The sequence below is a fragment of the Rhipicephalus microplus genome, unplaced genomic scaffold (genome assembly GCF_043290135.1).
Source record: "Rhipicephalus microplus isolate Deutch F79 unplaced genomic scaffold, USDA_Rmic scaffold_525, whole genome shotgun sequence".
Lineage (NCBI taxonomy): Eukaryota > Metazoa > Arthropoda > Arachnida > Ixodida > Ixodidae > Rhipicephalus > Rhipicephalus microplus.
Window position 1 is genome coordinate 2801 of NW_027465085.1, and position 17467 is coordinate 20267.

The following is a 17467-nucleotide window of genomic DNA, read 5'->3' on the forward strand; positions in this document are numbered from 1 at the left end:
GAATCAATCGGAAGCACTGCTCACCATTTGTGGGCGTTTTCCATATTCTATACGTTTAACAAGCTTGTGTAAGTTGGTTATCATTCGTGTCGCTGACGCGTAAGGTTGTACTGAGCAGTTCACTGTTAAAAGGAACACCGGAGCACGTGGCGTCTACCCGGCGCCATCTAGCGGCTGCGACGTGTTTCAGGCAGGCGCAGTCAGCGTTGTTGGTGGTGCTCTTTCGTCGTCCGCTAGTCTTGGCTGTAGTGCTTTGAATCGTCTCAGAGCAAGCCATTCATGCGACAAAAGATTTCGTGACACATCCGCTCGTTTTTCCGCGCAATTTCCCGCGCGGACTGTACTGTACGTCTACAGAGTAACATACTCATAAGAACGTAACGAGTTGAACGAATTCCAGAGTTGAATACTCTACTGCCACACACCGCTTGTTTCTTTCTATTTTTATATTACCGCCCCATACAGATGTAACTGATGTCATACGCAAAGAGCACTCGCATGACTGGCAACCATATAGATATCGCTTAAAACAGGTGCAACATTGAATCCAATGCAAACGCCTGTTTGCTGACGAAAAGTTTCATCTTGCCAACCAATGACGGTAGATAAAATTTTGCGTCAGAAAACAGGCGTTTGCATGGGATCCAAAGTTGCACCCGTGTTAAGCGATAGCTATTTGAGCCGCGTTAACAGGAAGCTTAGGAGCCACCTCGGTTAACGTATCCGCTATGTTTGTAGGTATATATGTTGATGATTACCTGATGATTTCTGATAACGACCACAATCAAAGCCAGCTGAGCGACAGGATTATAAGATGTTTTCAGGATAGTGGTTTTGGTATTCGGTTCACCTCCGAATTAATGGAGCAGCAGCTGCTGCAGTTTCTTGATTTACGCCTGCTGTCCACTCTACAGCATGTATGATGGAAGTACCAACCCAGATAAAAAAAAAACAGCTGTTACATGCTAACTCAGCGCACTCAAAACTCGTATAAAATGGCAACATCTTTTCTACTTTGTGCTCTTAATTCACAAAGTCATGCCAACATCAGGCTCTAGACAGCTTCAACAGCCAGCTTCTTAGGCTGAAGACGGCCGCTTATGGCAACGCTGCGATCACGACTGCATGCAATTAGCTCATAAAGTGTGTTAATGCCAAAAAACGCGGGATCCTGAAATGAGCGCATAACTAGCGCCAGCAATTTCGTTGTTGTACCTGCACCGCTTTCCCCATGGTCTCAAGATTGTTTCCAATCGGTACAAGGTTGATTTGGTGTTTTCCGCCCCCCCCCCCGAAGATTGGAAGGAATTGCCCACTTAGCATAAACAAAAGCACGTTCATCAGTAAATGTTGGATGCACAACTAACCATGTCCACAACTTCATAACTTGCATTATAGGTATTGTGTATATGATACTTTTGTCATGCGGTAAAGTTTACGTGGGACAAAGTGGGAGGTGCATCAATATAAGACTGCAAGAACACCCACGCTCGCTCTCCTCTGCTAATCCTACTAGTTATCATCTAGCCAACCATAGCCACTCGTGTGGACGTAATCCACATTTCAATGACACCGTCATTCTGTAACGCCATTATGATAAAAAGACAAGAGAAACAATGCAAGCTACGCTAGTGCACAAAACCGAAATCCGTTCAGCCTTTTAGGGTGCCGTTAAATGTTGACTCCCATAGTAGAGTACTAAGCACTCTAAATCGTTAACCACTTTTTCTAAACACACAGCTTTTCACATCAACCAATTAAAAAAGAAGTGCATTAGTCAAGGGTCTATAGACCTTTAATTTAAAGAATTAGATTATCTCCGGCAAACGCGCATAGTACAGTGCCACTTCGTATTGCTTCTATCTGCTGTATACCTTTATGTTGCTCATGTTTTCCACGAGGCTGTTTTCGAGCTGATATTGCCCCGACTTTTGGTGACAATGACTTGGATGATGCTGGGTATATAGGTGGCGTTTTTCCAATAAATTTTTGTTGTGAGTGCAGCGCTTGCCCTGTCTTTTCTCGTTCGTCTATTCGTTCTAACGCTGCCCCATTCAATTCATTGTGAACCTTAAACCAACTAGCCCACCTTTCCGTTATTCTGCAACACCCACTGCGCATGCTCGGCTCGTCTCGTGCCTCGTCTCGTCTCCCTTGTACGCGGACGGTGTGTATTATATGCGGCAGAGCACGCGTCCGGAATTCAGTCGAGGGTGTTTCGTCTACGTCAAATACAACGACGGCACCTGTGTAAAAAGGACACGTCTCCGCTTGCGTGTATACGTTATTGCAATAAAGTTCGCTGCTCGTATACGATGTTAACGTCAGGATAGTTCAGAATACGGATGCATCGCCACCGTGTATTGTTTCATCAAGTAAAAGTGCGGAAGAAGGTTGCGCCACTGTTGTGGCTGAAGAGAGACATTATCGTGAAGAGCATTAATCTCTACTGCGGTTTTAAACACTTAGTGCAGGTGGTACAATTAAGGCTGTGCTCTCCCATAGTAGAGTAGTGGTGCTTTCCTGATTGTACATGCACCCTTTGTAGTCGTGAAGCTCGATGTTTTTGTCATGTACTTTATCCTTGGTTGGAAGTCAATAAACTTCTCCTTGCTGCTCTCCCATAGTAGAATACCAAGTACTCTAAATCGTTAACTACTTTTTCTAACCAGGTCCACGGGACGGCTTTATGCTCTCCCATAGTAGAGCACCAAGTACTCAAAATTGTTAACCACTTTTTCTAAACACACAATCGAAACACGTTTGGTGGGAAGGCTTCATGCTCTCTCATAGTGGAGTATTAAGTACTCTAAATGGTTAACAGCTTTTCTCTAAACACGTGAAAACGAGGATGAGGCCCACGGGACGGCTTTATGCTCATCTATAGTATAGTGCCTATAGTACTGCAGATACCTAGTACAGCACATACGAGTGACCGATGACTTCGATCACACCCCTTATTGTAAAAGCGCTTCTGGCAAATCAGTGCAATTATCTAACTTGAGAGCAAAATCTTTCAAGCTGGATTTCTGAGGGGGGGGGGGGGGGATTGCACACATCTTTGCGAAGTGATTCATGACAAGTGGGCGAAGCACGGTGTAGTTAAATCACCCGACCAGTCGCAAACGTAAATCAGTGACAACGCTAGTGTGCAATATATATAGAATGTTTTATTAGTCATATCATAACTCGTTTGTTGAGCTGAATTGTGCATTTTGTTTTGCCGTCATTATTACTGATTTGTGGTCCGTAAAATGTAGAGTCAATGTTTCTTCAATGGCATCTAGCGTGGAGTTGGCGAAGACGAGGTTTATGCACGTTTTCTTTATATATAGGTATTCGTAGAGAGATAGAGATATGCGTTTTCCAGATACTTCAACCACGCCTGACTGTTTCGTTTCTTCACTTATAGGTCGGTGTTGTATGAGGGCTTGCTTATCAGCTTTCGCTTTATGTGCACGTCGATGGCTGCGTTGTTGGGTATGTCAATAGGAGGGCGTTGATTGCAGCGTTTTCTGAATGTCTTTCAGGACGTTGACCACTTGATATTTGATTCGGTACGGCCCGTTACCACACACTAAACCAATTCTGACCCTTAAGGGTGTAAATGAGCTTGTCGCCAGACGAACACCCTTTGCTCCCTATTGGGTGTTCAAAAAAGGGTGCTGAGAAAGGGTGCAGAGCTCAGCACCCTTAAGGAAAGGGTGCAGAGCAAAAATTTTGAAGGGTGTAATGAGTGCACCCTTTAAAAAAAGGTGCTGTGATGTCATAACACCCTTTCAAATGGGTGCTGGAAGGGTGCTCCACATCGACGTACCAGTGGGCCAAATCTAGGGTTGACGCTGGAGATGGCTAAAAATGCAGATTGCTGTATACTCTGTAGACCGTGCTGAGTGACAGCCCACATACAGTTTGTTAGTACTTGAACACATGTACTAAGTCGTCCATTCCACCCTGAACACGTGCACCACGCACGCGGCCGGCCCTCCACAGAGTGCCTTCCGCAGGCGCTTATGAAACTAGCACTGAAACACAGTGACAGCTCTAGGTGGGGCTTTTGCATCATCGTCTTTTAAAACACAGTGTCTCTGCAGTGAAGCTACTGGTAAGTTGGCTCCAGTGTTTTGCTTTCTCTATGTGTAGGCAAATAGATAATCCGGCACTGTTATCGAGAAGTGCTGCAATTGTGCCTTACCCTGTCCAGGTGCTGTTCATGTTTTCGTTTTTGGCTGCTCTGGATAGAACAAGCTGCACTTCTAAAGAACAGTGTCAAATTTTAGATAAGCTGGTACTGTTGCAAGAGCAAAGTTAGCTTCACCACAAAGGAAGTCTGATTTGGCGAAACCAAGTTCTCCAGCAGTCAACAAAGTGGAGGCCCACTTACAGCTGTCTGTACGTTTGTGTACTAGTTACCAAAGTGCCCTCGAGAAGCGCTCGGCAGAGTGCCGGATGCATGGTGCAATGTTCAAGGTGGAAGTAGACAATATGTAAATATATACCTTAAAGCAAGCTGTATTGAATAAATATGTGTGTTTTAAAAATCATGAAATTGATCCCAGAGTGCGTATATGGCCTGTGCTACCCATTTTTGGTCCAGAATGAATGTAATCTATTCAAGGCCCCTTGCTGCGCACATGCATGCACAATTTATGGATGCTTGGTCATCATACAGACATGCATGCCTGCAAATTAAAAATTCACAAGTTTTGAATACTGGTGATTATTTCAAATGCCATATACTCACTTTGAAAGACACACAGATAATATGCACTAAATACAGAACCTTACCACATTGCGCTCTTTTAAATTATGTGTAGCAGACGTGAGCTTTTATGCATGTGAGAATGCAAGATATTAGGCCCCAACAAAAATTTGACAAATAAATTAACATGATGCCAATAGTCACTATTTTATTGTACATAGCATACAACCGAAAAAGATTGACAATAGTAAACATGAGCTATGACCTTCTGCATCGATTGTAATGGTGAGATCTTGGTGAGTGAGGATCAATCTTCTGTTTTTTCAAATCTTTTTTTCTTACGAGTAGACATCTTTTTTGTGACGAGACTTCTTTTTTAACTTTTAGCATTCTGACTTCCCTCCTTGCATAGTAGGTAACAAATAAATTATTTAGAACAACAAAATATAAGTTAGAGGCACCAGCAGTGCAAAGGCGCTTATTGAGGGTGTTGCCGGTGCCCACCAAATTGAAAAAGAAAATAAATAGGAGAGTAGGTGTGTGGTAAAACATGTGGGCTTATATAACATGCTTTGGTCATCATGCTAAAAGCCTTGACTACAAACTTGCTCAAGGCCTATTTACAGCTCTCCTTTTATATATGTGTGTGTGTTTCTAAACTTGTGTGTTACAAAATCACAAATATTGGCAAAGTAATGCAAGTGGTGTTGGATTAATATAATGTGATCATTCAAACACTTGCACAATCCATCTTCAGTTGCCCAGGCGACTTTGGTTCCTTTTACAAAAGTGTGGACAGGGCGCTCCTTCTCTACAGCACATCCGCACCCGGAAGCCTGAAATAAAGACAGAAGTAATCACTAAGAGTTTCACAAGACAGACTGTCCAAGATACAATATGCATTGTCATGCTGTAGTGTTCTTAGTTCGATGTGAGTAGAAGTCAGCATCAAAATTCGCTTTGTTTTCAACGGAAAACATGCTTGTTGGAGGTCCCCCAGGTAAAAAACTGTGTAAACAACTTGACAGTACCTGTGAGCCTACAGAGGGTAGCACGTACAACAGATTTCACATAAAAAACAAACAGCATAGTAGAAAGGAAATTTATACACAAGAAACATCTGAGCAATGATTCAGCATGATGCACACGTGAAACATGAGTTAGGTTTGAGTAAAAAAGCTATTCATCAAGTGATTGCGCACATCCGATTTGCACAAATCGAATAAGGCACTGAAGTTAATTAGGGTTTTTAAAGAATTGTAAAGTGCCAATAAGCAATATTCTAGTCTAGCTCTACAATAGCGTGTCATGTATGTAGTACTAGTATTTGCCTGTTAGGTATGCTATAGTCATGAACATATTCAGTTTTCCTAATACCTAAAACTTATTATGTTGCAGTCCAGCTGTTCATGTTCAATAAATAATTGTTTATGATAGCATTTAGGTTACAAAATTGATGCTAAAAATTTGGCAGACCCCACATACTTTGAGAATCGATGTTATGCAAAACACGCATAACATGTATTTTAATTTTTTTATTGAGCGATCTTATAAAGTGGAGCTCAATATAAGTACTAATTCTCGCACACACATACGTTAAACAGCCGCACATGTTTCATTTATTATGGGGAGATGTCACACCTTTGACAACATTAGCAGTTATTTGCTGTTTCGTAACGATGCCAACAGAAACATGGATATTAGCCACACTAGAAGTGGTAGGCTGGTATGAAGCACTGGTGTTTGCGCTGGCACTCGCGACGATGGTAGCCCTCAACACTGCTACACAAATACTTCACAGGATGGTGCCTGACTACAATTGACTTTGACTCGACCTCACGGCTGCATCATAGGAGTGCACATGTAATAGTTATAAAATTTGATAGCCAGTACTGCAACGGCAGTTGATGTTACACAAACATTTGAGACTATTTGGAAAGTATAACCGAGGCCGGGCATGGCTCTGTGGTAGAATACTTAATTACTAAGCAGAATACTAGGTTTGGATTCCTGCTAGGACACTTGACTTTATTCTTTGCATTCATTTAGTCAATGCTGCCTATGTCAGCTTTTTAACATGATAGCGTTGAAGAGCTCGTGTCGCAGAAAACCCGCCGCCGGCGTCTGCCCCGGTGGTTGTGAGCGAAAAATCATATGTGCATCTGTGACCGAAAAATCAAGTTACCTAGTTTCCAGAAACTCAAAATTCCTACTTATGACCTAATGGAGGCACGCTAATTGCTGCAAAACAAAACCCCCAAGTTGACTACTAGACACTCAACACAGGGCTTAACACACGGAAGTCTATTGACATCGGCCAAAAATTAACGTTAGATGTACAGCGCTATTCCATTTCCCCATTTCATGAACTACACAATGCCATGATAATTGTACCCTGGTATTTTTGGTGGGCTATATCGCACAAAAAATACAAGGATTATGTCAAAAGAATGGCATCAAATTTTACCGGCATGTCATCGAAATAGAGACACAGGCTACTAGTCTTATTTTTAATGCTAAGAGCATTTAAGGTAAAGGCATTGAAGATAGCTGGTGGCCCTTTTCACTATCTAGGTATCAATTTTTCACTATCTAGGTATCGAAATTCTGCCATGTCAGTCATAGTTTACTCACATTGCAAGCTCAAGAAAAGTGTGGCTCTGAAGGCATCAACACAGCGTTTTGCCAGATCTTTTAAGAAGGCAGTCTTTAAAATTGCTAATGTTTCCAATTTTTTTTTGCTATAAATTTCGTGCTTTGCATTCAAATGTACCTCCATCCAACTTGTTTTTTTTTGCATTCATGCTCTAACTGCTCACCTTGTCTTGTCAAGTGTTCGTTGACATAAATAGGACTACTTGATCTAAAAGGAAAGGCCACTGTAGACAGACGTAAGTTTTTTGTCTTATCCAGAACATTTCATTTGTAACATCGTTCATAATGCACTATTATTTTTTTTCAAACTAGGCTTGTTTGTTCCTACTCTGTCTGCAGTGTCAATATCACGAGTAATGGTTTTTCCATCATCGCCCGAAAATTTCGGACAGCGTCAAAAGAAAACCCTCATCTGAGACGCCTTTGATGTCGGATAGTTCAACCTTGAATACAGTGTAAATTCTTCAATTTTCATCTGAAGTTGCTTATTTTCACCTGGAAGTTTTTTGTGCCTGTTTCAAGGTGCGACAGGCTTTTCATGCAAAGCCTTTATTTCTAAAGAGAGCGCGTTGACACTGTCACCACCTTCATTCCACACTTCTTCAAGGACCAAAGTTCAGTATGAATTTTGTGCTTGAAATCCTCTGTTTACCATGACAAACAATTCACAGGAAACATTGGTACTCTTGCTTGGCAGGAGTGCATGCAGTAATACTAACACAATTAAAGCAGGAAATAAGTGTCTCACCTGTGCAAAAATGATTTTGGCAAGCACTGTGAAGACCACACACACTGCTGCCAAACTGAGGAGAATATGAAGAGCACTTCATATAAGTAGGCAGCGTCCAGTAGCTTGGTGAGGCACAGCGCATAAGCAGGTTGAACAGAGCTGATGCTTGGAACAATGGTTCAGAGTTCGCTGGTGCTTGGGCTTCTTGACCTTGTCAGGAAATTTCCTTGAGCAGCCTCACTCAAATGAAATGACAGACCGTGCCGAAGAATTTCTGCACCAGTGCAAAAAAATTATTTTAGTGAGGTTTGTCTAGACTGCATGCGCTGCTTGCCGAATTGCAGTGAATGGCTAGAAACGCATGGCCAACATATATTTAGTGGCACGCAACTGAGAAATACAAAAAGGGCATGCTGCAGTATAAATACAACGAAAAACATGCTGCTGCAGAGCTTTTCATGTCGATGTCATACATGTGAATTTTCATTCACCTTTATAGCTCACTCATGCACGAAGATGAAGTTAGAACTTTTAGATGAAGACACCCCCTTTTAGCTGTATCGACTGCACGTAATTAAGAGATAAGCATGCGTGAGTAATGCTGTTGCCTGCAATCAATAAATTCTTTTCTTGAAGCTGACCAAATATATGCACGAGTGCATCCATAGAGGCACATTTGCATTTCTGTAGTTATGATACCCATGTGATGTGTTTCTTAAGTAAATGCCATGCAATATGCACCATATTTTATTCCGTAAAATTGCAATACCACTACATATACATGTCCATATGCGCATATGCATCCACTGCAGATAAAGCATAAAATTAAAGCAATACTGACACATGAATTTTTTACCAAGGTAGTGGAGGGCTCCAGAAATTTCGACCACCTGGGGTTCTTTAACGTGCACACAAATCCGAGAACACAGGCCTACAGCATTTTCACCTTTATCGAAAAAGCAGCCAGCAAGGCCGGAATATCATCCTGCGACCTTCGGGTTAGAAACCGAGTACCTTAGCGACCAGACCACTCCGACAGGACTTCAATCTCCCTGTTCCCCCGTATAGGCTGATAGACCGTCTTTGCTGGTCTGGCTAACCTCCCTGCCTTTCCTTCTCTACCATTTATTCTCATGAGTTCAACGAATAAGGCTTCCTTCAAACGGCTAACATTCGGACGTTTATAATTTGCCTGAAATTGAGTTCACCAAATGAATATTGTGTGCTGCTTCATAGTGATAATTGATCTAAATTGTTCTGGTTCGCTAAAAAGGCACTACTCCTCACTTCTAATCAAACAGCACAAGCTGTCTAATGACCATAGGGGAGGAAAAGTGGAAATGCTAAGACAAAACATCAATCTTGAACCCCATGCCATCACAATGAAGCAGGCAATCTTCTGCAATATTGACCGGCAACCAGGATCTCAGACACTGCAGATAGCTACATAACGTAATGATTTCCCAACATGACGTAAAGGCAGCAGAATCACATATTGCCTAACCTGCTTCATTATGATAACGATGAGACAATAACGTTATTGGCCTCTGTATGCTAATAACAATTTACCTTGCATATCATGTGACATTAACATTCAATACGACGTCATGAATCTTGCATCCTACCATGTGGTCTAAGTACCAACAAGGCGGTCTTAGTGACGTTGGTGCAAGGCAGTAAACAACAATCACTTGGTGAACATTATTTTTGATATTATTCAATTGGTCTGATGCGTACATCTTCAAAAAACGGCAGTTTAGATTTGTTCATTCTTAGATAATTACAATGTCTAAGTTTGCATGTCAGCAGCAACATATGCACGCATACTGTGATGTATAACCTTATTGTCTTTTGAGCAATAAATTAGGCATTCATACACTGCACATATCACAGGTCACTTGTAAATCTGCAGCGAGGTCATAAAGAATTTATGATATCAGATAAAGCATTACACTTGTATTCGAAAGTGTCATTGGAAGTTTTGGTATAACTTAGTTTTAGAATGTTTGTAGACGTATAGGTATTCGGCAAAGTTTTAACTCTAAAGCGGGCTGCAGCGCCCACAATTCTTTTACAAACCAGAAGAATGCAATGATATATGAGCAGGGGGGAACAAGCAGTACCACCAAAATTGCACTCGAACGAGTGAACTACTGCTCAACCTAGCGCTTGCACAGCTAAGGTACGTATATTCGGCCACTCATAGAGAAAATGTATTGACCCAGGCGTATTTGCACGCTTTGAGAACCGCACCTACAGCACGCTGTGTCAAGTTTACGCACACTTAATTAAGCTGAATATCATGGTAATTTAATGTTATACGTGCCCGGTGGATGCAAACACATTTGGTCACACAGGAAAACACATCTACCTTATAGTAGTCACACACATTTAATGATCATGTAGCTGTTGAAAAGAGGACGAGTAACATATAAAACTTTCTTCATATACTTCTTTGGCACAGAAAACGAACAAGGCCACGTAAATACCAACGCGGACACCACGTTATTCTTCTCCATTCTTCCAAATTAAATACGGAAAGATCTAATTCAACGCGAATCACCGGAATACTCCAACGCACGCGACACACCGACGACGCTTACGGCTTCCATGCGCCGTCCCCGAACGGCGTCCGACGGCATTGCAAAAATATAGTGATTCATAGCGTGAAGAGCATCGCCCGCCGACTAACAGCCACACAGCGCACATTGCTTTAACCTCCTTCCCCACAGAAAAAAATTCATCCGCGCGTAACGTCCCTGAGCTTAGACTTGAGCCTAATGAAATCAGACACGCCAGCAGGCTCGCTACGTTAATAAAAACTCACTTATCGTCTACCAGCTAGAAAAACCTTAGTTCACAACGTTATTATACTATAGCGCTTTCGGTGTTAACCGCGGGAGGAGCATAACAGCCTGGATCGGGCACGCCGCGGCCTGGCCGGAGAAGCAAAAAACAAAGCGTCGACAGCAGAAACATCCACCTACCTTTTTAGTTTGGCGAGCGCTCGACGGTACAAAGCAGCCGGTCCTCTCTTGAGTATAGTGCATCTTCGTAACAAGCAGCACCGATAGAACACGAAAGACAGCGCAAGCACACTTTGAACAACATAAAAAATCGACTTTAAACGCTCGGCACACGGCCGTTGCGGCCTCCAGGAAGATACCGCCATTTTTGTCCTGCTGACGCCACCGATCCGCATTTGCGCACATAACTTTTTATATGATAAGTAAAAAGATTATTTCTGCTTAAATTTTAAGTAAAAATAGTGAAGGTAGAAGATACGCTAGTGCGTATTGCATAGAATATTTTTTTACCTTTGAAAATGACAAAATCACATTACGCGTATTGGCGCGAAATTTGAAATGTGAAAGAACGCGCGAAATTTGAAACGTTTGCTTGCTTGTGTATTTCTTGTACCGATACCTTGTTAACATCTGTACATTGGTTGAGTGGTTAAGCTGGCTGTTAAAAACAGGGTCAAAACGGTTGTATATTAGTACAAAGTACAGGCAGCAAGCAAAATTTGTCACATCAAAATAAGCGTATTAGTTGGCAAACAATATTTTAGCTGTCTTTAGTGAATTTTCTTTAGGAAAATATTTTAGTCAAGGCTCATTTCAACTTGCTTTGAAGAATATTTCTATGAATAAAATCAAGAAAACGTTTCTTTAATGTTATAATATTAGAACGTCAAAGTCCATAGCCCGCCATAAAAATTGGTAACACGTGTCAACTGATACATTGTAAGGTTAACAAATATTTGTACAACACAAAAACTGTTTTATCTACCACGGTATTGTTGGTTTGTATTTCTTTGCATCAACAAATGTATGATTTATATATACTGTCATGGACGAAGCTTTGTTTTCAGTGTTAGGCGCAAACGAGGCTATGTGTAAGTCACAATCCTGTTGTAGCTCTACAAGCTGCGTACTCCGCCATTGGCTAGTGAGCTTGTAGCGCATGGCTTGGTCAGCGCCGGCCGTGAGGCGACAAGAAAGAGGCAGCAAGAATGCAAGAACCAGTGCAGAACTTACGTTCAGCCGGGCACTATCGCTATTCAGATATCAGTTACTGCGGTGGGGCTATTAATGAGACCATGGTGTCTAACCAGTAGACATCTAAAAGCTGTTGGTTATGCTCTATGACCACGTTACTCACAAAGCTTTGTCGGCGACTGTGCACCCTAATGGGTGCTCATCAGCACCCATTAGTTGTTGCACCCTTTTTGCACCCTATTTTCCACCCTTTTGATGTGTTCACCCTTTAGGTTCCGCTTGTAGGGTGCTGAGACGCGAATAGGGTGCTCAAAGGGTGTGTTTAGGGTGTCGGCACCCTTTTTGCACCCTTAAGGGTCAGAATCGGTTTACTGTGCAGGCGTTAAATGTCTGATGCTTGTGAACGTGAGCCGCGGAGCGATTCATCGCTGCTTCCCGAGCTCTCACCTCTGGGGTAGCTTGCTGTCTGCGTAGACATTGAGCCACTACATGGCGCGCTCTCGACTGCGAAGTAGCAGCTTGTTGTCGGTTAATTGATAATTAGCTACCCAATATATATTTAATTATTCAAATAGATCAATTTACTCTTAGACAAGGCATACAGTCATTTTTTTTCTTTTTGTCGAGCCCGTTGGCGCACATGTCATCCACTCCGTAATAAAGTGGATGCTGATAGCATACATCCAGATGCTGGTAGAAAAGAAGGTAGTGACTCAGAGAGGGTCAAGCAGAGGAGGTCAGAGGCGAAGCTACGCGGTAGAGCGGAGCAGGTGGTGCGGAGAGAAGGGAAGAGCATCAGTGAATGTGCTTGTGAAAAGAGTCGACCTATACATAGGTGGTGCTGGTGAGAGAGAGGAGAGCGGTGGTGGAAGCAGATGAAAGGTAGGCTGATGTTGCCGGCCCCACTGAATAATCAGCCAACGAAGGGTCATATGACATGGTATCCCAAAATTTGTGTTTTTCAGCAAAACACTACAGGTAGAGGGTCTATTATGCTTATAAAAGTCCGAAAAGTGGGCTGTAAAAGAAAATATTTCGGGGCAAAACTAGCCCTATAAACCCCGCCCAGCGTCGGCGGTTGCCATTTTGTTGGGAGCATGTGACGTGATGAGCTGGAAGGAGCGGAGCGATCGCTTTCCACCGAAATTTCAGCCCTTGCGAATCGTTCAATTTTCGTATCAAGCTGAAGGAAGCTAAAGTATCTCGATTTGACGCGCAGCTTCCCATGGAACAATATCATTGAATGCAGGTGCGCACTCGCGATTGACGCATCACGACTCACGAGGGCACCAGTGCAGCGCTGAATTTCCAATTGAGTGCTCGACCAAAAGCGCTGAATTTTAGCCAGATTTGATAATTCGAAAATATTAACCAACATAACGCATCTTATGATAGAAAATTGGGTGTCATAGCCCCTATAAGTCAGCTGAGGCTAGGCATCATCTTTTTTTTTTCTTGGCACGCTCTAGTATTTTACTAAGTCGTGGGTCTTGAAAAGTTTGAACTTAAGTTCCGTATGCGTTCCGTATGCGATGTCCGTATGCGATGACCATAACATTCCGTATGCGATGTCCAATAATTCCGTAAGTTTCCGTAAGAATCTTACGGAAATATATGGAAAATATATGGGAAACATATGCATTCTTTATGGAAACATATGGAATTATTGGACTCGCATACGGAACGTTTCAGTAGGGTAATTGTTGACCAGCATGCCTTGATGATGTCGATGGCGCAGATTTCACGGCTGCGGGCTACCCGGGCCCTTGGCAACTCACCAATCGGGCTACCGTGTTGCCGCAGACCATACGCTTCGTGACGCCGGCCTTGATCTCCATCCTGGGCATGTTGGCGATCATCTCCGCGGTCATGTCGTCCGCCGACTCGTCCATGTTCAGCGCTTCCACCATGCTCACCAAGAACGTCTACCACGAGCTGCTACGGCCGAACGTGCGTTGCTTCGTTACGAATTACGACTACACGCTCATATCTTCGAGCTTCACGCGACCGTGTGCAAGAAATAGACCAGTGACTCGGACCAGTTGTAGTCCTTGACGTTTTTTTTTTTCCTGGGTCGATTTATTTCGGTGGTGGCGGTGAAACAAAATGCAGAATTTCCGTGTCTAACAGTTTGTTTCGTATCTTTCCTTCGTAGAACCGATCGATCAGTCAGTTAATAAACAAATCAGTCTTAAGTCCTCGATAGACAGCTACGATGTGTCCGAGCCAGAAGGCGAGCAGCCAGTAAATAACAACTGTGCATTTGTGTAAAACTTAAGCGATGTTATCCAAGAAAGGGAGGGGGAGGGGCAGTGTTGCGGTGAACATATGCCTTGTAAACTGTAGGATTGAGCGTGTTGGTGCACGTTTACTAGTGCACATAAGCGCAAATAACGAGAGGGGACAAAACAGGGGACACAGGACGCTGACGTTTTGACTAGGCGTTAAGCGAAAACTGGGCAGGGAATGGCCACCCTGTCACCACCCCTGCTAGTCCAAGCCCCCCTGACCTCTGTGGGACGTGTCTTCTCTACATGTGCTGTAGGCGTCCGAGGGGGAGGTGGCCATAACGCTGCGCGTCGTGGTGTGTCTGTTCGGCGCCGCGGCCACCTACCTGGCACTGTCGGTGGAATCGGTGTTCGGACTGTGGACGCTGTGTTCGGACGTGGTGTACGTGCTGCTCTTCCCACAGCTCGTGGGCGTCTTCTACATCAAGGACACCAACACCTACGGCTCCATCATAGGTGATTAACATGCTGCGCGGCTTCCTCTGTGCATGGAAAGAATAACGCGTGTGCATGGCCTCCGAGAATAGGGGAGGACGTGCAATGTTTTTGGGAAGTCAAGGACATGCGACATGTTTTGTATGACATAGTCGTGCGCATATAGATGAAAGTGGTGCCCCCTAGTCATCTGAGAAGGGCGCCAAGTCTTCCCTCATGATATTCAGTTGTGTACCTGACCCTATATTGCTTGAGGAGCAAGGCTGTAGCCATTAGTGCATTGAGCTTTTAACGACAACAGTTTGCGTGGACAATTGGTGCCGCTCTTGAAAAGCTGCTAACTTTCCACCGTTCATCCTCGAACCCCATTCCTCTACCAGGGAAAAAAAAAAGAACAGGAGACCAATAGCAGGCTGCTTTGAGAAGTACTTGATCGCTTAATTTTTTTTTTATTTTGGCAACAAATATGCAGCTTCTTTAGGATAAGTTTGGGAATAGATATTGACCGCTTATCAGGGAGAAGGGTTGCTGCAGTTAACTTGAGTCCCCCTCCCCCAATTTAACTCAACCCGGTGCACGCCTATGCTGCATGCCGCCAATGCCACGAGTGGCATAGCGGTATTATATAAGGAACCACAGTGGTATACCATGGAAAAACTTTCGTAAGTATACCCACAGAAAAATTACCCGCAGTAATCTCGAGACGAAACTCATCGTATCGTAAAAAAAATATATGTCACGATGTTAAAACAGCCAGGGACGCCTTTGGAGCGCTCACATTGCAGAGGCGCTGCGCAGAGCTGGTGGAAGCTCGCGTTTAACTTGACAGGGCACCATAGCTCCAGATAAACAGGAGCTGTTTTGGAATATTGATACAAAAAGATACGGGAAAAGATGAGGCCGCGGTCGTCTTAAGCGTTGATACACTAGCATTACCACAATGAATGCGTAAATGAATCGATAGACTTGGACGTTGAGACAGGTATAATGTCACGTGGTCGTAACGTGAATGAAGGCAGCATGCTGTCGGCAAGTTCAAGACGAAACTCTTTATTCGGGCGAATACTTGTGCGCATGAAAATGGAAAGTTAAAAGTTCAAGCGATGCATACTGTACAATAATACGGGTCATGGAGCGTCGACTGTCTGTGACCTGATCAGTAGTACAGCACCAATGGCATCGAAGATTCCAACGTTATCATTGGTGGCCGGGTTATTTCTAGAGAAAACTCTTATTGTTCGCTTGTGGTGCGCAGTCTTATCGGAAAATTTTAAATCAATAAGGAAGGTTTCCTGACACTCGGGCATAGTCAGCAGAAGATTGTGGTTATGCGTGGATCTTTTACATAAACACATAAAACGTGGGCGTAGCAATATTCAAAACGCTATATCTCATTATATGTAAACTATATATAGGGTGGGCTAGTTACTAGTCAAATAGAACATGGTTTTATCAGCGTAGGGACACCAAAAAACATGGACGCTTAACGCCATCATTTTCCGTCTCCTGAGTTTCTTCTCGTGTTCCGCCCTAACAGGTTTCACCATATTTCACAGTGTCACCATTACAACGTGCTTTGTAAACTATGTGATAATTGGAGGCCAGGCGTAAAGAAAACAACAAAAGACCATTTCACAGTATTAGCCATACGTTAGGCCTAACAAGTGATCGTTACGTCCTACATAAAGATGAAATGTTCAGAGCTGCATAGTGATTTCGCAGCATAACATTCTTGCGTGAAAACCATTCGGCCAAGTGTGCTTTGATTAAACCTACGGGTAACCAAGAGTTCTCGGTCTACAGGCTGAATCCTTTGTTATTCAAATTCCTTCGGGATAACTTGTCGATTCAAATTTCTGATGGCGAGAGCGAAGTGAAATTTCACAGATAGTTTGCTAGCCGAGGCTAACTGCACCGTGGCCGGCTCACAGACTCGTATCACGGCTGTTCAGTTGACCGCTCAGACGTTGTCATTCTTCTGCAGCATCCCAATACAGTCTTTAAAACTCTGATTTGATTGATTGATTTGTGGGGTTTAACGTCCCAAAACCACCATATGATAATGAGAGACGCCGTAGTGGAGGGCTCCGGAAATTTCGACCACCTGGGGTTCTTTAACGTGCGCCCAAATCTGAGCACACGGGCCTACAACATTTCCGCCTCCATCGGAAATGCGGCCGCCGCAGCCGGGATACGAACCCGCGACCTGTGGATCATCAGCCGAGTCTTTAAAACTCTGAGAGGTGGCCTCTGAGATAGTGTGACACGCTCAAATCTCGAAGGCCATGGTTCAATGTAGAACTCGGTCTGTTCCAGCGTTCGTGCTGGGCGCCTTCGTGCGCTGGCTGTGCGGCGAGCCTTCGTTGAACCTGTCGGCGTCGCTGCACCTGTCATTGACCGGTCGCGAGAGAGAAGAGTGGTTTCCTTTCCGGCTGGCATGCATGGCGATATGCTTCCTGTCACTGATCGGAGGATCCATGGCAGCTGATCTGGCATTCGAGAACAAGTGGCTTCCACCTCGTTACGACATATTCGGCTGCTACCGCGAATCTCAACCCGGGGACACCACCACCCGACGCAACGAATCACTCTGGATCAGAGTACGCAGCCATTACCAAACATTTTCTTTTTATTTGAAGGGTTACCGACACAACAT

At 43.7% G+C, this 17467-nt stretch overlaps 1 long non-coding RNA gene across 1 annotated transcript; it reads right to left on the minus strand.

Moving 5' to 3' along the window:
• Positions 1-4893: 4893 nt before the first annotated feature.
• On the minus strand, positions 4894-11250 carry LOC142795011 (uncharacterized). Its single transcript, XR_012892692.1, has 3 exons — positions 11075-11250; positions 8106-8361; positions 4894-5538 (listed from the first exon to the last, which is right to left on the minus strand). It is a non-coding gene; the product is annotated as an uncharacterized LOC142795011 (long non-coding RNA).
• Between the last annotated feature and the right edge of the window lie 6217 nt (positions 11251-17467).